The 15,848-nt window shown below is 44.4% G+C and overlaps 3 long non-coding RNA genes across 4 annotated transcripts; 2 read left to right on the forward strand and 1 right to left on the reverse strand.

Moving 5' to 3' along the window:
* Nucleotides 1-315: 315 nt before the first annotated feature.
* Nucleotides 316-12,864, forward strand: Gm39335. 2 transcript variants are annotated; one of them, XR_870726.3, is made up of 5 exons: nucleotides 316-496; nucleotides 1,148-1,356; nucleotides 3,503-3,624; nucleotides 4,313-4,439; nucleotides 11,074-12,864. It is a non-coding gene; the product is annotated as a predicted gene, 39335 (long non-coding RNA). The 2 variants fall into 2 exon arrangements; XR_870725.3 differs by lacking the exon at nucleotides 11,074-12,864 and adding an exon at nucleotides 4,830-4,867.
* Gm8884 (predicted gene 8884) lies at nucleotides 2,364-2,747 on the forward strand. The gene has a single exon (NR_026561.1). It is a non-coding gene; the product is annotated as a predicted gene 8884 (long non-coding RNA).
* Nucleotides 7,439-9,274, reverse strand: Gm39334. The gene is made up of 2 exons (XR_870723.3): nucleotides 8,287-9,274; nucleotides 7,439-7,675 (listed from the first exon to the last, which is right to left on the reverse strand). It is a non-coding gene; the product is annotated as a predicted gene, 39334 (long non-coding RNA).
* Nucleotides 12,865-15,848: the final 2,984 nt, after the last annotated feature.

Here is a 15,848-nt window from a genome sequence, read left to right on the forward strand (position 1 = left end):
TGTGTTTCGGGAACTCAATTTAAAGCATTTTGTTACAGTAGACGCAACAGATAAAATGTGTCTCCAACCAACTTCAAAGAGTCCAGGAAAGACAGAATGTGCTGCAGAGGGGGAGGGGGGCTCATTTGTTTCTCAGTTCCTAGGGAACACAAACTGTCTTTAGAGTCATCAGGCCCTGGTGGTTTAGATGTGTTTTATAGACCGACCACAAAGTGTTTACTGAAGCTGCCACGATTCACGATTTGGAGCCAAGCCTGAGCTCCAGCCCTCAAAATCTCTTAAAAAGGCGGTGTTAAGCACAGAACCCCTAGATGGGAGGGAGGCAGAGACAGAAGAACTGCACAGACTCTTTCTGGTCAGCTACAGTACATGGCCGGCCAGAAACAAGAAAGATCCAGCCTTAAAGAGGCAGCGAGAGAGCCAGCTTCCAAACATTGTCTCCGACTCTCACACGCACACACGGCAAATGCTGTGCCCCACACCCCATCACACAATGGTAAGTAAGAACAAGCCCGTGGCAGGTACTCTTATGTGTCGCTTCGGTTAAGCCACAGTCTCCATGTAGGCAGCCACGCATATGCTTTTTGAGATATGATTAACTAAAATCAAATAGATTTTCCAGTAAAGCGGGTTGTTCTGTAATGGGTGGGCTCTTCTAGTGAGCTGCGGACCTCAAAAAGCGAGTCGCTCTCACACACCAAGGAAGAAGCAAAGAACCTGCGCACCAGCTCCTGACCCTGTGTACACACTGTAGACCCGCCAACCTCCACCCACAGGAGCCAGTTCCTTAAGTCAATGTCTGTCTGTCTGTCTTTCCATCTCTCTCTCTTTGTGTGTGTGTGTGTGTGTGTGTGTGTGTGTGTGTGTGCCTGTGTCTCTCTGCCTCTCAATCTATCTCTGTCTGTATCTCTACATCTTTTTCTGTCTCTCTAAGGGTCTCTGTCTTTCTGTCTGTCTGTCTCTCTCAGTCTACTCTGCCTCTCTCCATGTCTCTATGTTTGTCTGTCTATGTCTCTGCTTCTGTGTGTGTCTGTGTGTGTGTGTGTGTGTGTGTGTGTGTGTGTGTGTGTGTTGGTTGTGTCCTTTCTTCAGTTGCTTTTCTCTGGAAAACCTGGCTAAGACAGAAGTCATTTTTTTTTTTAAACAGGCAGCATACTTGAGCACTGTATCTGAGGCTGTAGACGGCGAATAGGTGCCTGGGACGATGCGCAACATCAGCTGCCAGTGCACTAGGGAAACACCAGCGGCAGCTGCAAAGCAGTCAGTGGAGTGAGGAGCTGCCACGTCAACAAAACCAAAAATGGGGTGATCTTTCAGAGAAGACAGTCCACCAGGAACTGGAGGAATAATGAGGAGGTTGGTGGACAAATGGGTTATAAATAATCATGAAGAAACTTCTAGAATGGTGGACATGTTCTCTATCCAGACTGTGGCAATGCTTTGGCAGGTACAGACTTAGGTATAGAATTTCATTCCTTAGTTAGTGTCACTTGCTATATGCCATTACACTCCTGCTATCTAAGATCCCAAAGACTAAACAAACTAGACCGCTGGAGGAGATGTGGATGGAGTATATCGGACACGTTAGCTAGGCAGTGGGACTGTTAAAAATGGGAAAATTGCCATAGGATACAATTCAGCCAATGCTTCAAATATTAAATATACACTTACTAAATAACCCAGCCATTTCATCCCAGGGTATTTTCCAAATTAAACATTTGATATGGACAACGAGGTACAGTATTGGCACATTCAAACATGCTAGCATTTGCAGCTTTGATAAGTATGAGTGTGGGCAATGGAACTGTGACGGAGAAACCTGATGACTAATGCAGAGGGACACCCTAGGCAAGGCTCCAACCTCAAATAGTTACTGAAAATATCCTCAAAATACAATAAAAAAAATATTTTCACATTAAGAAATTAAAATGGCTGGGCAGTGGTGGCGCATACCCTTAATCCCAGCACTTGGGAGGCAGAGGCAGGTGGATTTCTGAGTTCGAGGCCAGCCTGGTCTACAGAGTGAGTTCCAGGACAGCCAGGGCTACAGAGAGAAACCCTGTCTCAAAACAAAACAAAACAAAACAACAACAACAACAACAACAACAAAGAAATTAAAATGCATAGCCATACAAAGGCTTGTTCATGTACACAGCACCTTTACTTGTAGCACCCCAAACAAATTGTGGTAGATTCATAGGATGGAACACTATTTAACAATAAAAAGGAAATGGTCGTACAAAAAGTCACAGCATCCAGAGAATGGCTCAGAGTCTTGGTGCCTGGAGTCAGAGCCTTCCCCTGCCTGGATTCAGAGACCTTTCACCGGTGTCCAGATCAGCATCTCCCTACAGGTAATCCACAATGACCTTCAAGACCCCACCCACGTTCCTGCAGCTGGGAGAAGAAGCCTGCTGAAAGATGAAGGCTTGACCATCTCTGCTCTGCAGGACCTGCACAGGGATCTCTTCCCACCACTCTTCAAGGATGCATTCAGCAGCAAACAACCTAACCTCCTGAGGGAGATGGTGGCAGCCTGGTCCCTCCCATGCCTTCCTGTGGGAGCCCTGATGAAGACTCCTGACTTGGAGACCTTGAAGGCTGTGCTGGGTGGCCTGGATTTGCTGATGACAAAAGGTTCGACCCAGGAGGTGGAAACTACACGTGCTTGATTTATAAGACGTCAACCATAATTTCTGGAATATGTGGGCTGGAATGGAGGATGGTGTCTGCTTCTCCAGACATTAGCCAGATACAACCATTGATGGAGCATCCCATACAACGGGGAAAACAGGCTGTAACTGTGTGGATAAACCTTTCTGTGAATCCCAGGCACACAAGTGAATACAGTGAATATTATTATCAGTGGGCAAAGGAGAGAAAAGATGTAGTACAGGTGAACTGGCAGAAGGTGGAGTTTTGGACCAACCCTCTCTACCACCCGCCTTATCTTCTGGATGTAGTTGAGCCAAGTTCTATCCAGGCATTGGAAGTGTATAAACACTGCGACCTGGACACTCTTGTAGTGATAGCTCCTGACCTGGGCCAGGTGAGAACCCTTCAGTATCTCCTTCTCCATGATATCCACATGTCTTTGAAGTGGCTTGGAAATAAAGAGATGGGAGACTGGGAGAGGTAATACTTGTAGCAATATGGATGACTCCCAAGACAAGCCTAGGGAAAGGATGGTAAGTAAAGACGTGGAAACAAAAAGGGAAGGGTGGCAGGATTTCATTGACATCAAATGTCACAGTAAGCAAAAGCAAACTCATCTAAAGGACCAGAACACAGATCGCCGGTTGGCCAGGAACTGGAGGAGAAGTGAGGAGACTGGTGGGAAGAGGGAACAGGTACAGACTTAGAAAAAGGTGTAGAATTTCATTCCTTAAGTTAGTACCATTTACTATTTGTAGATTGTACTGAATGAAGGCTCTCCTTATGTTACTATAGTTCAGTTATTCATCCCACGTCTAATGGCTTGTGCTTGTCCCCTCCACTGCAGGTGTGACATTCTGCAACTCACACTCTTCACCTGAAACAAGATGCTTTCAACACGGTTGCTATGGCGATTAAACAAGCTAACATCTGGTCAACATTTAAAACAAGGACCAGCAACATGGCTTGGTAGGTTAAGGGGCTTGCTGCCAAGCCTTACAACCTGAGTTTGATACCTGAGATCCACTTGGTGGAAGGAAAGAACCAACTCCCACAAGTTGTTCTCTGACCTCAAACACATGCACTGTCACACACACACACACATACTAAAATGTAATACATTTATAATTAAATATAAAATAAAATCAAGTCTCACAGTCCTGGCATTACTGACATTTGAGGATTAATCATTTTTTATTTGAGAACTAACCTTTGCATTTTTGAACCTTTACAGAACATGTGGCCCATAACCAAGTCTATGTCATCTATAGCCTCCTTCTCAGCTGTGCCAACCAAAACTGTCTCCAGACATGCCCAGTTATTCCCTAGGGGGCAAAATAATAAGGAACGATGACTACATTTGTTAACTTTCGGGCCTGTGGTTCTGAGGCCCTTTCTCCCCTACAGCCATCAGTGGCCACTACACCAAACAGAAACCATGTAAACAAACCATTTCCCTCCCTACAGAACCCCAGAGGTTTGGCTAGACTTGCCCTTGGGCTCAGGTCAGCCTCTCTGGAGGCCACTTCCTGTCCCACTGTCACCTGGTTCTCAGGCCTCAAATGAGCAGGCTGTCTTCACATCAGTGGGGTCTCCCACACATCTCCCAGAGTCACCATGTAAGCATCACTGGCTCTGCCTGTGCTCTGGTTTGTAGATGGCCTCTGGTGCTGTCCCCCACTCTTTGTCTCTGTTCCTGAGACCCTGCAACAGTCCATTCCTTCGGGATCGTGTTCAGCAGTTAAAGAACTTGGAGAGGCCTGGACTGACTGGAACACTCCATGGTAAGGATTAGAATGGATTTCCTCAATGACAGAGCCTGTCTCCACAAAAGAAAACATTCAGTTTTGCTCAACAAAAGCAGGAGTTAAAAAAAAAAAAAAGATAAATAAACTGAATTTAGTTGAAAAATAATATGCTTAGAAACTTAATAGAAACTGGGAGGTTTTTAGTCCTGGATTTTGTTTTAATTTATTTATTTTTTACAACATAAAAACCCTAGCAGCCTGTATATCCACTGAAGGTCTGACCTTGACAAATGTCAATGTTATCCTCTCACGTATAGACAAATGTTTACCCTGAAATCTTTTGATAAGGCTTTGTGACACGTATAGAAGTCACCTGAGGGGCTGGAGAGATGGCTCAGTAGTTAAGAGCACTGACTGTTCTTCCAGAGGTCCTGAGTTCAAGTCCCAGCAACCACATGGTGGCTCACAACCATCAATAATGGGATCCTCTGCCCTCTTCTGGTGTGTCTGAAGACAGCTACAGCGTACTCATATACATTAAATAAATAAATAAATAAATAAGTCACTTGAGATCAAATTTATACAAAGAGTCAGAAGGTTCTGTTTCCTTGATCTGTATAAACTTGGGGGCCACCAATGCATCTTAAGAAAGACTCAGATTGGAGAGATGGCTGGGTGGTTAAGCGCACTGACTGTTGTTCTAAAAGACCTGGGTTCTAGTCTCAGCACCTACATCAAGGAGATCTGATCCCTTCGTCTAGCCTCCTCTGATGCCAGGAACACTTGTTGTACAGACATATACAGAAGCAAAACACCCATACACATAAAACAAAATAATAAACTTAAAAAAAGAAAGAAAGAAAGAGAGAGAGAGAGAGAGAGAGAGGGAGGGAGGGAGGAAGGAAGGAAGGAAGGAAGGAAGGAAGGAAGGAAGGAAGGAAGGAAGGAAGGAAGGAAGGAAGGAAGAAAGAAAGAAAGAAAGAAAGAAAGAAAGAAAGAAAGAAAGAAAGAAAGAAAGAAAGAAAGAAAGAAAGAAAGAAAGAAAGAAAGGAAGGAAGGAAGAAGCTATTCCAGAGTCACCGAGTATTCCAAACTTGTCTGACCGGATGGGATGTTCAGTGACGTAACGGAACCAGCCAAGGCCAGAACTCATACCCTTCACCCTCCAGGTCAATTCTACAAGCCACATCCGGCATCACGGTAAGATCGCCTGTGCCTCGTAATAAAAGAAGAGTCTACATGGAAGGAGAAAAGCAAGAGACTTTTGCCCTTGACAGTGAGACCGAGAGACAGGTGGGAGGTGACAAGACAATAAACAAAAACCAAAAAAACAACAAAGCCAGGGGCTGCAGAGCTGGCTCAGCAGGGAAGGCCCTTGCTGTTCTTCCAAAGAACCCAAGCTTGAGTCCAGTCCCTGTCAGGCCAGGCAGGTCACAACTCCTCGGGTACATGAACACACAGAAGCACACACTCACACAGACACATACATAGGAGTGAAAATCTCCAACGTGTAAAGGAAAAGGCTAAGTTACAGTTAAGAGGCGGATGGTACACTGGGGGAGTGTTTGCAAGAAGGGATGATAGAATCCTAAATATATCGATAGGGTTTTATATACTTTAAAAAGATGCACTGCTTCTATAACAGAAAATAAAGACAAAAACATTCGTGAAGAGTGGCAATTATACACAGGAAGTGTATTTTTTTTAAAAAGCCAAAGTTTTTAAGTGAAGAAATGGATAAAATTGAAAAAAAAATCTGTACCTCCTCTTAAATTGCCAAAAAATTATTTTTGACTATTTTCTATGATTGTTCATGGAAGGACAAGGAAATGTGCTCCCTTGCACAATGCTAGTGCTAGTCAAAATTAACACCAAATCACTGATAAAAACACCAAATCACAGGCTATAATCCCAGGATGATTACAGAACCAGGGAGCCTTGGGCTTTCAAATAGAGACACTAAAATCAAGACTATAATAGGAAAAGGGAGGAACAGAATAGAGCTTCAAATTGCAGTTTCAAAATTATTTTCACTGCGGGGATTTCAATAAAGGTACTTTTTATTCATCTAAGTACATTTTGTTGTTTCAAGCTACAAGCAACAAATTTATTCAATAACTGTCATAAAAATTACCTGCATAAAGACTATGCGTGGGAAGTCTAATGCAGCTCTGTTATAAGAAAGAGAGGGAGGGAGAATAGATTTAGCAAACCTATATATCTTAACACCAAAATACAATCTACAAAATGACACTCATCTTAAGGAGAATTTTTAAGAGTTCATACAAATAAAACACTACTGGAAAATTTTTTAGATTTGTGTGACCACAAATATATATACATATATTTACAAGTCCCAATGAACATGTCCCTGCTCCAAAGAGTGCTGGAATTACAGTGTTTTCAGCCACATCTAGCTTTTTTATGTAGGTGCCAGGGATTCGAACTCAGGTCTTGTTTGTGCAGCCCACTAAGCTATCTTTACTTCACTGTCACAAGTATATCATAAGCCAGGCACGGTGGTATATTAGTTTAATCCCAGCACTCAGGAGGCTGAGGCATGAGCATCTCTGTGAGTTCAAAGCCAGGTTGGTCTACATAAGAAGTTCCAGGTCAGCCAGAGCTAGTGAGACAGTCCCAAAGTGCTTGCTGCTCTCCCAGAGGACCTGAGTTTGATTCTTAGCAATAAGATCATGTGGCTTACAACTACCTATAACCCAAGCTCCAGGGGATCTAGCGCCCTCTTCTGGCCTTCATATGCACCTGCACTCACATGACCCAAATATAGAGAACACATAAATAAAAATAAAATAAATGTTAAAAACCAATCATGAGGGACTAGAGAGATGTCTCAGTGGTACAAGCACTTGCTGCTCTTTCAGAGTACTCGGGTTTGAATCCGACATCTATATGGCATCTTACAACTGCCTGGAACTCCATCCAGTTCCTGGGGAATTCTGACATCCTCTTCTGCCCGGCTCAGGCACCAGGCACACACATCTCACTCAGATAAACACATACAGGCAAACTACCCATATACATAATCTATTTTTTTATTTTTAAAAATTACAATGAACACATACTTGAGGGATATTTTATATGCATAAGTCATGCCATATTGTGTTTCAATGTTCAAAAATAAGACTTGTAGGTGGCAAGAGAGATGGGTCAGCGGTTGAGCGCACAGGCGACTCCTCCAGAAGATCTAGCTTCGGCTCCCACAGGGCAGCTCACAACAGCCTGTGACTGCAGCTTCTGGCCTTCACAGGCACCTAATATACACACACATGGTGCACAGATATACACTAAGGCAAAGCATTCACACATATGAAAAGTATTTTAAACGTTTAAATAAATACCCTTCTCTTCTGTAAATGAAAGACCAGGTCTAAAAACCTGGTAAATACAGGTAAATCCTAAACATCTGAAGATGTCAGCTCAGTCCCCAGGACCTACAGGGTGGAAAGAAATGCTGCAAACTGTCCCCAGACCTTCACACTCACACAATGACAGGTGTGGTGCACAAGCATGCACGTGTGCACACTTGCACACACACACACACACAAATAAATAAAATTTAAGAAAAGAAAAGAAGAGAGAAGAAAGCTTACATGCAAAGCTTTACAATGTCATTACTCATCTGCACTCCTGCAACCTCTGCCCCTGTCAGCCCTCAGTCCCTTTACACTTTCCTGAAGGATCCCACTCAAATCTGAGCTTTTTCCAATCTTCACTCTATTAACTCTGAGGAGACTAATAGGGGAAAAATTTACTTAATATCAAGACAGGTCTTCAAGGTCTGGAGACAGAGTTTAGTCAGTAAAGAGCCTGCCATGCAAACAGAAGGCTGGGAGAGGCTCAGGGTGCACACAGTGTTGTGTACCTGAATCCCAGGACTGGGAAGACAGAACCTGTGGACTTCTGTGGACCACTGGGCAGCCGGCAACTCAGGAAGCTCCGGGTTCAGTGAGAGACCTTGTCAGAAAACTAAGTGGAGAGCAACTGAGGAAGGCATTGATGTCAACCTCTGGCCTCAACATACGTGTGATATAGCCAGTGCACACGCATACACACACACACACACACACACACACACACACACACACACACACACACACACACGGTAACTCTAAGGACTCCCAATATAGACTAGTCAGTATCCTGAACCACACAGCAGGCCCCTGTGTGTTTGCCTGGAATAACATGGCTTCAAGTCTGGATACCCAAGTGAGACACTATAGAGCTTCAACTGACCAGATTGGGCACCATCCCCTTATTCATCATCATCATGTAGAGGTTTTGTTCCCTTTTGTTTATAAGGACCTGACAGAATCACAGCTGTAGCAGGCAAGGCCCATTCACCCTCTCGGCAAACACATACTACAGGCTAGACCCACCCACCCTCTCAGTAAACACTTACTCTTCAGCAGAATCTGGGGTCTCCCTTCCCTCACTCATCATGTTCCATCAGCAGATGCCCCGATGGTCTCCGGAATACGGCATACCCTTTGCTACTTAACACCACTGTTTTCTGTGACTCTGCCTTCTTCACAGCTTCCTCAGCCCCGCACCAGGAGCCATTACCTCAGCACCGTAGCATGTGCACAATGTCTGCCAGAATCTTAAGTCGGTGAGTGCAGTGAGGCCAGAGACCTGAGCACTCCACTTCTAGAACAACCAGCAAAGTTAGGTTCTTCAAAAGAAGAATATAGTTGGGCAGTGGTGTTGCACGCCTTTAATCCCAGCACTCGGGAGGCAGAGGCAGGCGGATTTCTGAGCTCGAGGCCAGCCTGGTCTACAGAGTGAGTTCCAGGACAGCTATGGCTACACGGAGAAATCCTGTCTCAAAAAAAAAAAAAAAAAAAAAAAAGGAGAAGAAGAAGGAGGAGAAGAAGGAGGAGGAAGAAGAAATAAATTATATATATATAATATATAATTAAACTGTCAATATGAATAGTTTAAAACAAATTGAAGCAGTGAGTCCTTAGCCTGATTTTCTTACTATCTACTAAATAATACTCTAAAATATTTATGTATACTGGCCATCTAGTTAGCTAAGTAGTTCAAGATATATATTTCCCAAAGCCCAGGGAATTCTTCCACATGAACGAAGAATGATTTAGCAACAGCCTACAGCACCCTATCCCCACGTCTTTCAGTTACTCAGTATATAAAAAAATACATGCTATGTTTGTCTAAAAAGCTGTTAGCCACAGAAAACATATATTTATGTTCTCCAAATCAACTTGAAATTTAAGATTTAATTAAAATCAAACTAATTGTTTTCAACTTGCAGTTAGCCTTGGAGACACCAAGATATTGTAGCCACACCCTCCATCCTCCCACGCCCTTAACTGTGTCCTTCCCCTTTACCAGTTTCGAAAAGTCAACCTCAAAGTATCCAAGGCATTATTTATGGCTGAAGGTCATGACTTCAGAATGTCAAGCCTAGAGAAACAAAGTTTAAATCAGTAAGGAATTGGCTACACTCCTGGAAAGACTCAACAGGCTCAATGGACATGCGGAAGATAGGAAGACATGGTCAAAGCAATCCCAGCCACCTGCTTCCCTGATCGTTACCACAGCAACCGCATCTCAACTTCATCCACGATGAAGATGCTTTCCAAACCCTTTCATGCTGTAGCGTACAGAAATAATGACGGACTACTAAGCGCAGTGGGAGGATAGTGACATATGGACATGACGTGGTGGCATCACACTCAACTCTCACCTGCACAAGGTAGTCCCACGATATTCCAGCACAAATGGAGGAGGGGCTCCAAGGCTCCACCTCTACTGAGAAACTTTGGGCAGTTAAGAACGTCAGGGAGGGCTGGTGAGATGGCTCAGTGGGTAAGAGCACCCGACTGTTCTTCCGAAGGTCCAGAGTTCAAATCCCAGCAACCACATGGTGGCTCACAACCATCCGTAACAAGATCTGACTCCTTCTTCTGGTGTGTCTGAAGACAGCTACAGTGTACTTACATATAATAAATAAATAAATATTTAAAAAAAAATAAGTCAGGTTTAAAAAAAAAAAAAAGAACTTCAGGGAAGTGGGAGCCATATTTTTTCAGTTCTTTAGCCACAGGTATCTTGCCCATACTACAGTAAATCCCCGTGTACACTCACAAGAGCAACCAAATTAAATTCGGTGGGTCATAAACGAGCAAGATAGGAAAGTAGGGGGGACCTGTAGAAGGAAAGGGTTCTGTCAGGGCAGGAGAGGGATGAGCGAGAGAGAGTAGTAGGGGTGAAAAAATGACCAAAATATACTCACATATGAAGTAAGTCCAGGAATTAACTTTTAAAATCATAGCTGGGTGTGGTGACATATAGTCTTAATCCTAGCACTCAGGAGGAAAGACAGGTGATTTCTCTGAGTTCCAGGGGCCAGCCTGGTCTACATAGCAAGTTCCAGACCAGCTACAGCTACACAGTTGAGATCCTGTAGATGGATGGATAGATAGATATCTATAGACAGACAGGTAGACAGACAGACAGACAGACACATAGATAAATGAGTCCCAAACTCTAACCTGAGGACTGACACGTACACATTAAATCTATGGTTTTTAGTTGTTTTAAAATACAATGAACAAAAAGCTCATGATTGCAATTTCCACAAAATGAAACCCGTTCCACTTAAAGTGCCTGTCCTTTCTTTCAGAACCTACATCCTCATTGTTTTAAAATAAACCTACGAAACAGCGGTGGCCGCCGACAGTGTTTGTAACATCCTTCTTGGCACAGAGGCTGCATTCTCTCAAGAATACCCAGATGCTGCAGTTTTGCCTTCAGTAAAACCCAAAGCTGCATAAAATAAAGACTGAAGATGAATGTGGGGCAGTGGCCCTAGGGCACAGAAGGGCATCCAGCCTCCGGAAGCTTGCAGTCCTGCCCTTCCTGGTGTGCTCAGCTGTTCTTTGGTGGCCCGACCTGTGGTTCCCAGCTATCTCAAAGTTTCTGCTGGCTCGGAGTTATGTACTTATGTACATGATTGGCTACCACATGAGCCCATTTCACAGATCTTGAAAACAGAGTAATGTAGAATTAGGTAACAAAGTATTGTTGAACATCTGAGATGAAAAAGAATGTATAGAAAAAAATGATTGATTGAACATAGTATAACCAAGAGAGACGAAAGTATGACACCGGGGTGGAAAGGGACTTGGTGGGTTGGATGCTCACTGCGTGTGCATGAGTGTGGCCACATGTGACTGTGCCACCATCACTGTCGGGGTGGAAACAGAGGCACCTCTGGGGCTTGCTGACTGCCAGCCTAGCTCCAGGTTCAGTGAGAGATCCTGTGTCAGGCAAATAAGGCAGAGAGCGACTGACCGATAAAGCAGGCCACTGGCTGACCTCCTTTGGCTTCTGCACATATTCATGGACACCACACATACTACATACACGTGCACCACACACATACACACACCACATACTTTTTTTAAAAGATACTCAACATTACACATGCCTGTAGCTAGACTGTTCCACATTTGTAAGCTACTCAAAATGGAATTTAGATGCTGTCCAGTACACACAACTCAGAACTCAGAGGCATGTTTTACGTCAGGAGGGTAAAACTGTTGGATACTCTTGAAGAACAGAGCTTGACTAACTGTCCCTCATCTCGTTAACAAAACATCAATTCCTTAGACCTTGCTGACACCAACAGAAAAGCAAGTGTCCTCCCACCCCCAACTTACCTCCCGCTTGTTCCTGATAAGAATCAAAAGGCTGTAACTCTTCCTAAGAACACAGGTCAGGGTCCCCAGGTTCAATCCTGCAAGCTGCTTCCATTGCATACTGACCCTAGGACAGGATCATTCTGAAAATGATTTGTAGTGAATTATGTTTGGCGTGAGCGAGCGAGTGTAATGACATCCGCAGCAATAAGAACACATGCCTAGGGTTATAGGACCCAAGTCATGTTAACACGTGCTGATCCGTGGCTACTCGAAGGATGATACTGTGGGCTAACCCGTGGGATTTTTGCCCATGTGATGCTCACCAACACTGTTGCTGCCCCACGCTCCCATTCCCCAGTTTCTAGCATGTGTTCTCCCGAGATGCCCTCGTTTACTGTATCCTAAATTAACAAGCCATGTGCAAAACTAAGCTCACTAAATAATCCAGACTGACTAAGCAATATCTCAGGTACCCCACTTCCAGCCTGCCCTGCTGAATCAGCCTGCTTTCTAGGGGGCTGCAGATATAAATCCTTACCTCTGCGGGGACTTTGGAAGATGTCTTGGTTTACATTTTTTACTGGGCTCTCTTTCATATTTCAAATGAAAGGCTTTGTTTAAATATCTACGGTTCAATCTTCCTAACAGATGCACAGTGTAGAGCAATAAATCCATAACCTAATTGCTTTTGCCTTCATCAACAGATACAGAATAAAATATCTTTTGTTGTCATCAATCTGCTGCATATGGCTTACTGCAGCAACAAACGACTTCTCTGTCTCTACTGCTTCTTAATTTTCAAAAGCTGGGGGCCATTTTGGATGACCCTGGGACGCTCAATGTGTTCTTATTGCTGCGGGTTTCATTTACAACCACAAATGTGACCACAAGTGTGACCTGTACTTGGTGTAACTAGCTGTTACCTTCTCCTTCACAGCACACACATCCAAGACCAGTTTTGCTGGGCCTGGTAGCTGGCACACAGCTTTAATCCCATCTCTTGGGAGGCAGATGAAGGCAAATCTCTATGAGCTCAAAGCCAGCTTGGTTTACATGGTTAAGTTCCATGACAGCCAGGGCCATACGGCCCTGACTAAAAGAAAAAAAAAAAAAAAAAGTGGCCAAAGATCAGTTTCTCTCTGCATGTGTCAGCGTTTTATCTGGTTGGTTTTGGTTTCTGAACAGTACTGTTTTGTAGATGAGACCACTCAGGTATGACTTACCTCTGTGAAATGGCTGCAGTGCTAAAGTAGACTATCCCTTGGTGCTGCTTCGGTCACCTCCTGAGCCGTCTGTAGGGGAAGTACATCTAATGTCCCCAGGAATACAGCTTGCAGGAGAATCACTACACAAGAGGCCCCAAGAGTAGCAGCCTCTGCATAGCACACATGTGGAGGTTTTTGAGCTGAAGTTGCAGTTTACACCAATGTTCGCGTCACAGAGATTACTCTAGAGCTTCAGGGATACCCCTAAAAAAATCCCAAAGTGCCAGCACGGTACAGAGAACTCCTCACTTCTTAAGCACAGTAAAAAGTAATGAGCAGCTTCAAGCCTTCAGGCCTGTCTGCCGACTCACCTCAGGCCAGGTGCCAATCATTTCACTAAATGTAATATGGGCTTTATTTCAGGATGACAGGTCTAGTAAACAAGATACAGAACAAAGTAAGATACAGAAGTCAGGAAGGTAGCCATTTGTGTGGCTATCACAATGCAGAGGACCAGAGTTTGGTTTCCAGCACCCTGTTGGATGCTGTAACATCCAGGCTGGGGCTCACAAGCACCAGACAATCCAGCTTCAAGGGATCTGGTGCCCTCTTCTGGACTCTGAGGGCACTGCACCCAGAGACACATGGCAGTTTGACCAACCTTTTGAGGATATCTGAGGCTGGCTATCAGATATCCTACATGTTAGATGATTACATTACGATTCATAGCAGTAGCGAAATTGCAGTTATAAAGTAGCAACGAAAGTAATTTTATGGTTGGGGCTCACCATGACATGAGGAACTGTATTAAAGAGTCGCAGCATTGGGAAGGTTGAGGACCTCATGACGAGATGAAAACTGAAGTCCCCAGCTGTGTGTGACCACATACATGGCTTATGCCAACATCCATGTTGCAGTTAGGAATAGGGATTGCACCTGGTGTGGTGGCACAGGCCTTTAATCCCAGCATTTGGGAGGCAGAGGCAGGCGGATTTCTGAGTTTGAGGCTAGCCTGGTCTACAGAGTGAGTTCCAGGACAGCCAGGGCTATACAGAGAAATTCTGTCTCAACACACACACACACACAAACCAAGGAATAGGGCTTACATCTCAAACACCGTCAAGTTCACTTACCTGAACCTCAATTTTCAGTATCTGTGAAGTGAATGTTACCCAACTGGGAGAATTGTTAGAATGAGCCTGAGTGTCATGGTTAGGGCATCAAGCTCTGTGCCTGCGACACAGGAAGTGCCAGTGATGCTACCTAGCTACCTAGTACTGCGGAGGGAGGCTTGGTGTTTCCACCTCAAATCTGGGAAGATAAGTCTTCGCTGTTGTACTGCAGATTCTAATGCAAGAGTGGGAGCCAAGACACTGGGATCCGGATTCCTCTACTAAAGCCATACACACGGTTTGCCCACCTACAGGCACTGTCCGGTTTGCTCATCAGTTTTAACTATTTGAACCACACCATTAAGAAAAAAGCAGTGGTTCTCAACCTTGCTAATGCTGTGACCTTCTTTAATACAGTTCCTCATGTCCATGGTGAGCCCCAACCATAAATGTATTTTCTTTGCTACTTTATAGCTGTATTTTTTGCTATTGTTACAAATCGTAATATAGTATTGGGCATGCAGGATTATCTGATATTCGACCTCTGTGAAAAGTTGAAAAATGCTGATCTGGTCAAACTTTGCATGTGTGTCTCTGTGCAGTACCTTCAGAGTCCAGAAGAGGGCACCAGATCCCTTGGAGCTGGAGTAATTGGTTGTGAAATACCCAACAATGGTGCTGGAGAGCAAACTCAGTCCTCTACGAGAGCAGTGTACACTGTTCACTGCTGAGCCACCTTTCTAGCCCCTTTATCTATTCAAACTTTTCTACATTTATTTTTATGTGGAAGAGTGTTTGCCTGAATGCATGGCTGTACACTACATACATGCAACAGCCACAGAGGCCAGAAGGTGTCGGATTCCCTGAGACTGGAGTTTGCCTGGATGGTTGTGAGCCACCATATCAGTGCTGGGAATCTGGCCCAGGTCCTCTGGAAGAGGAGCCAGTGCTCTTAACCTCTGAGCCCTCTCTCTAGCCCCACAGACCATTTTAAGATATGTGAACCTGAAGCTGACTTTGTTCTTTGGCAGAAGTTCCACCAAAAACCTCCGTTTCTCTCTCTAAAGATGTCTAGGAAATACAACTCAGCCCACATTCAAGTGTATCTCAGGTGAAGATATTGACAGCTCAAGTCCACTACCTACGGCTCTCTGCATGGGTAACCAGCACACATGAGGACCATTCTATTCTATGTATATGTGACGCTTTGCATATTCTTGGACCAGGGAGTGGCACCATTTGGAGGTGTGGCCTTGTTGGACTAGGTGTGACCTGGTTAGAGTAGGTGTGTCACTGTGGGCATGAGATCCTCACCTTAGTTGCCTGGAAGTCAAGTCTTCCACTAGCCGCCTTTGGATGAAGACATAGAACTCTCAGCTCTGCCTGCGCCATGCCTGCCGGGATGCTGTCATGCTCCCACCTTGATGGTAATGGACT

This window comes from Mus musculus, chromosome 9, assembly GCF_000001635.26.
Source record: "Mus musculus strain C57BL/6J chromosome 9, GRCm38.p6 C57BL/6J".
Taxonomy (NCBI): Eukaryota; Metazoa; Chordata; class Mammalia; order Rodentia; family Muridae; genus Mus; species Mus musculus.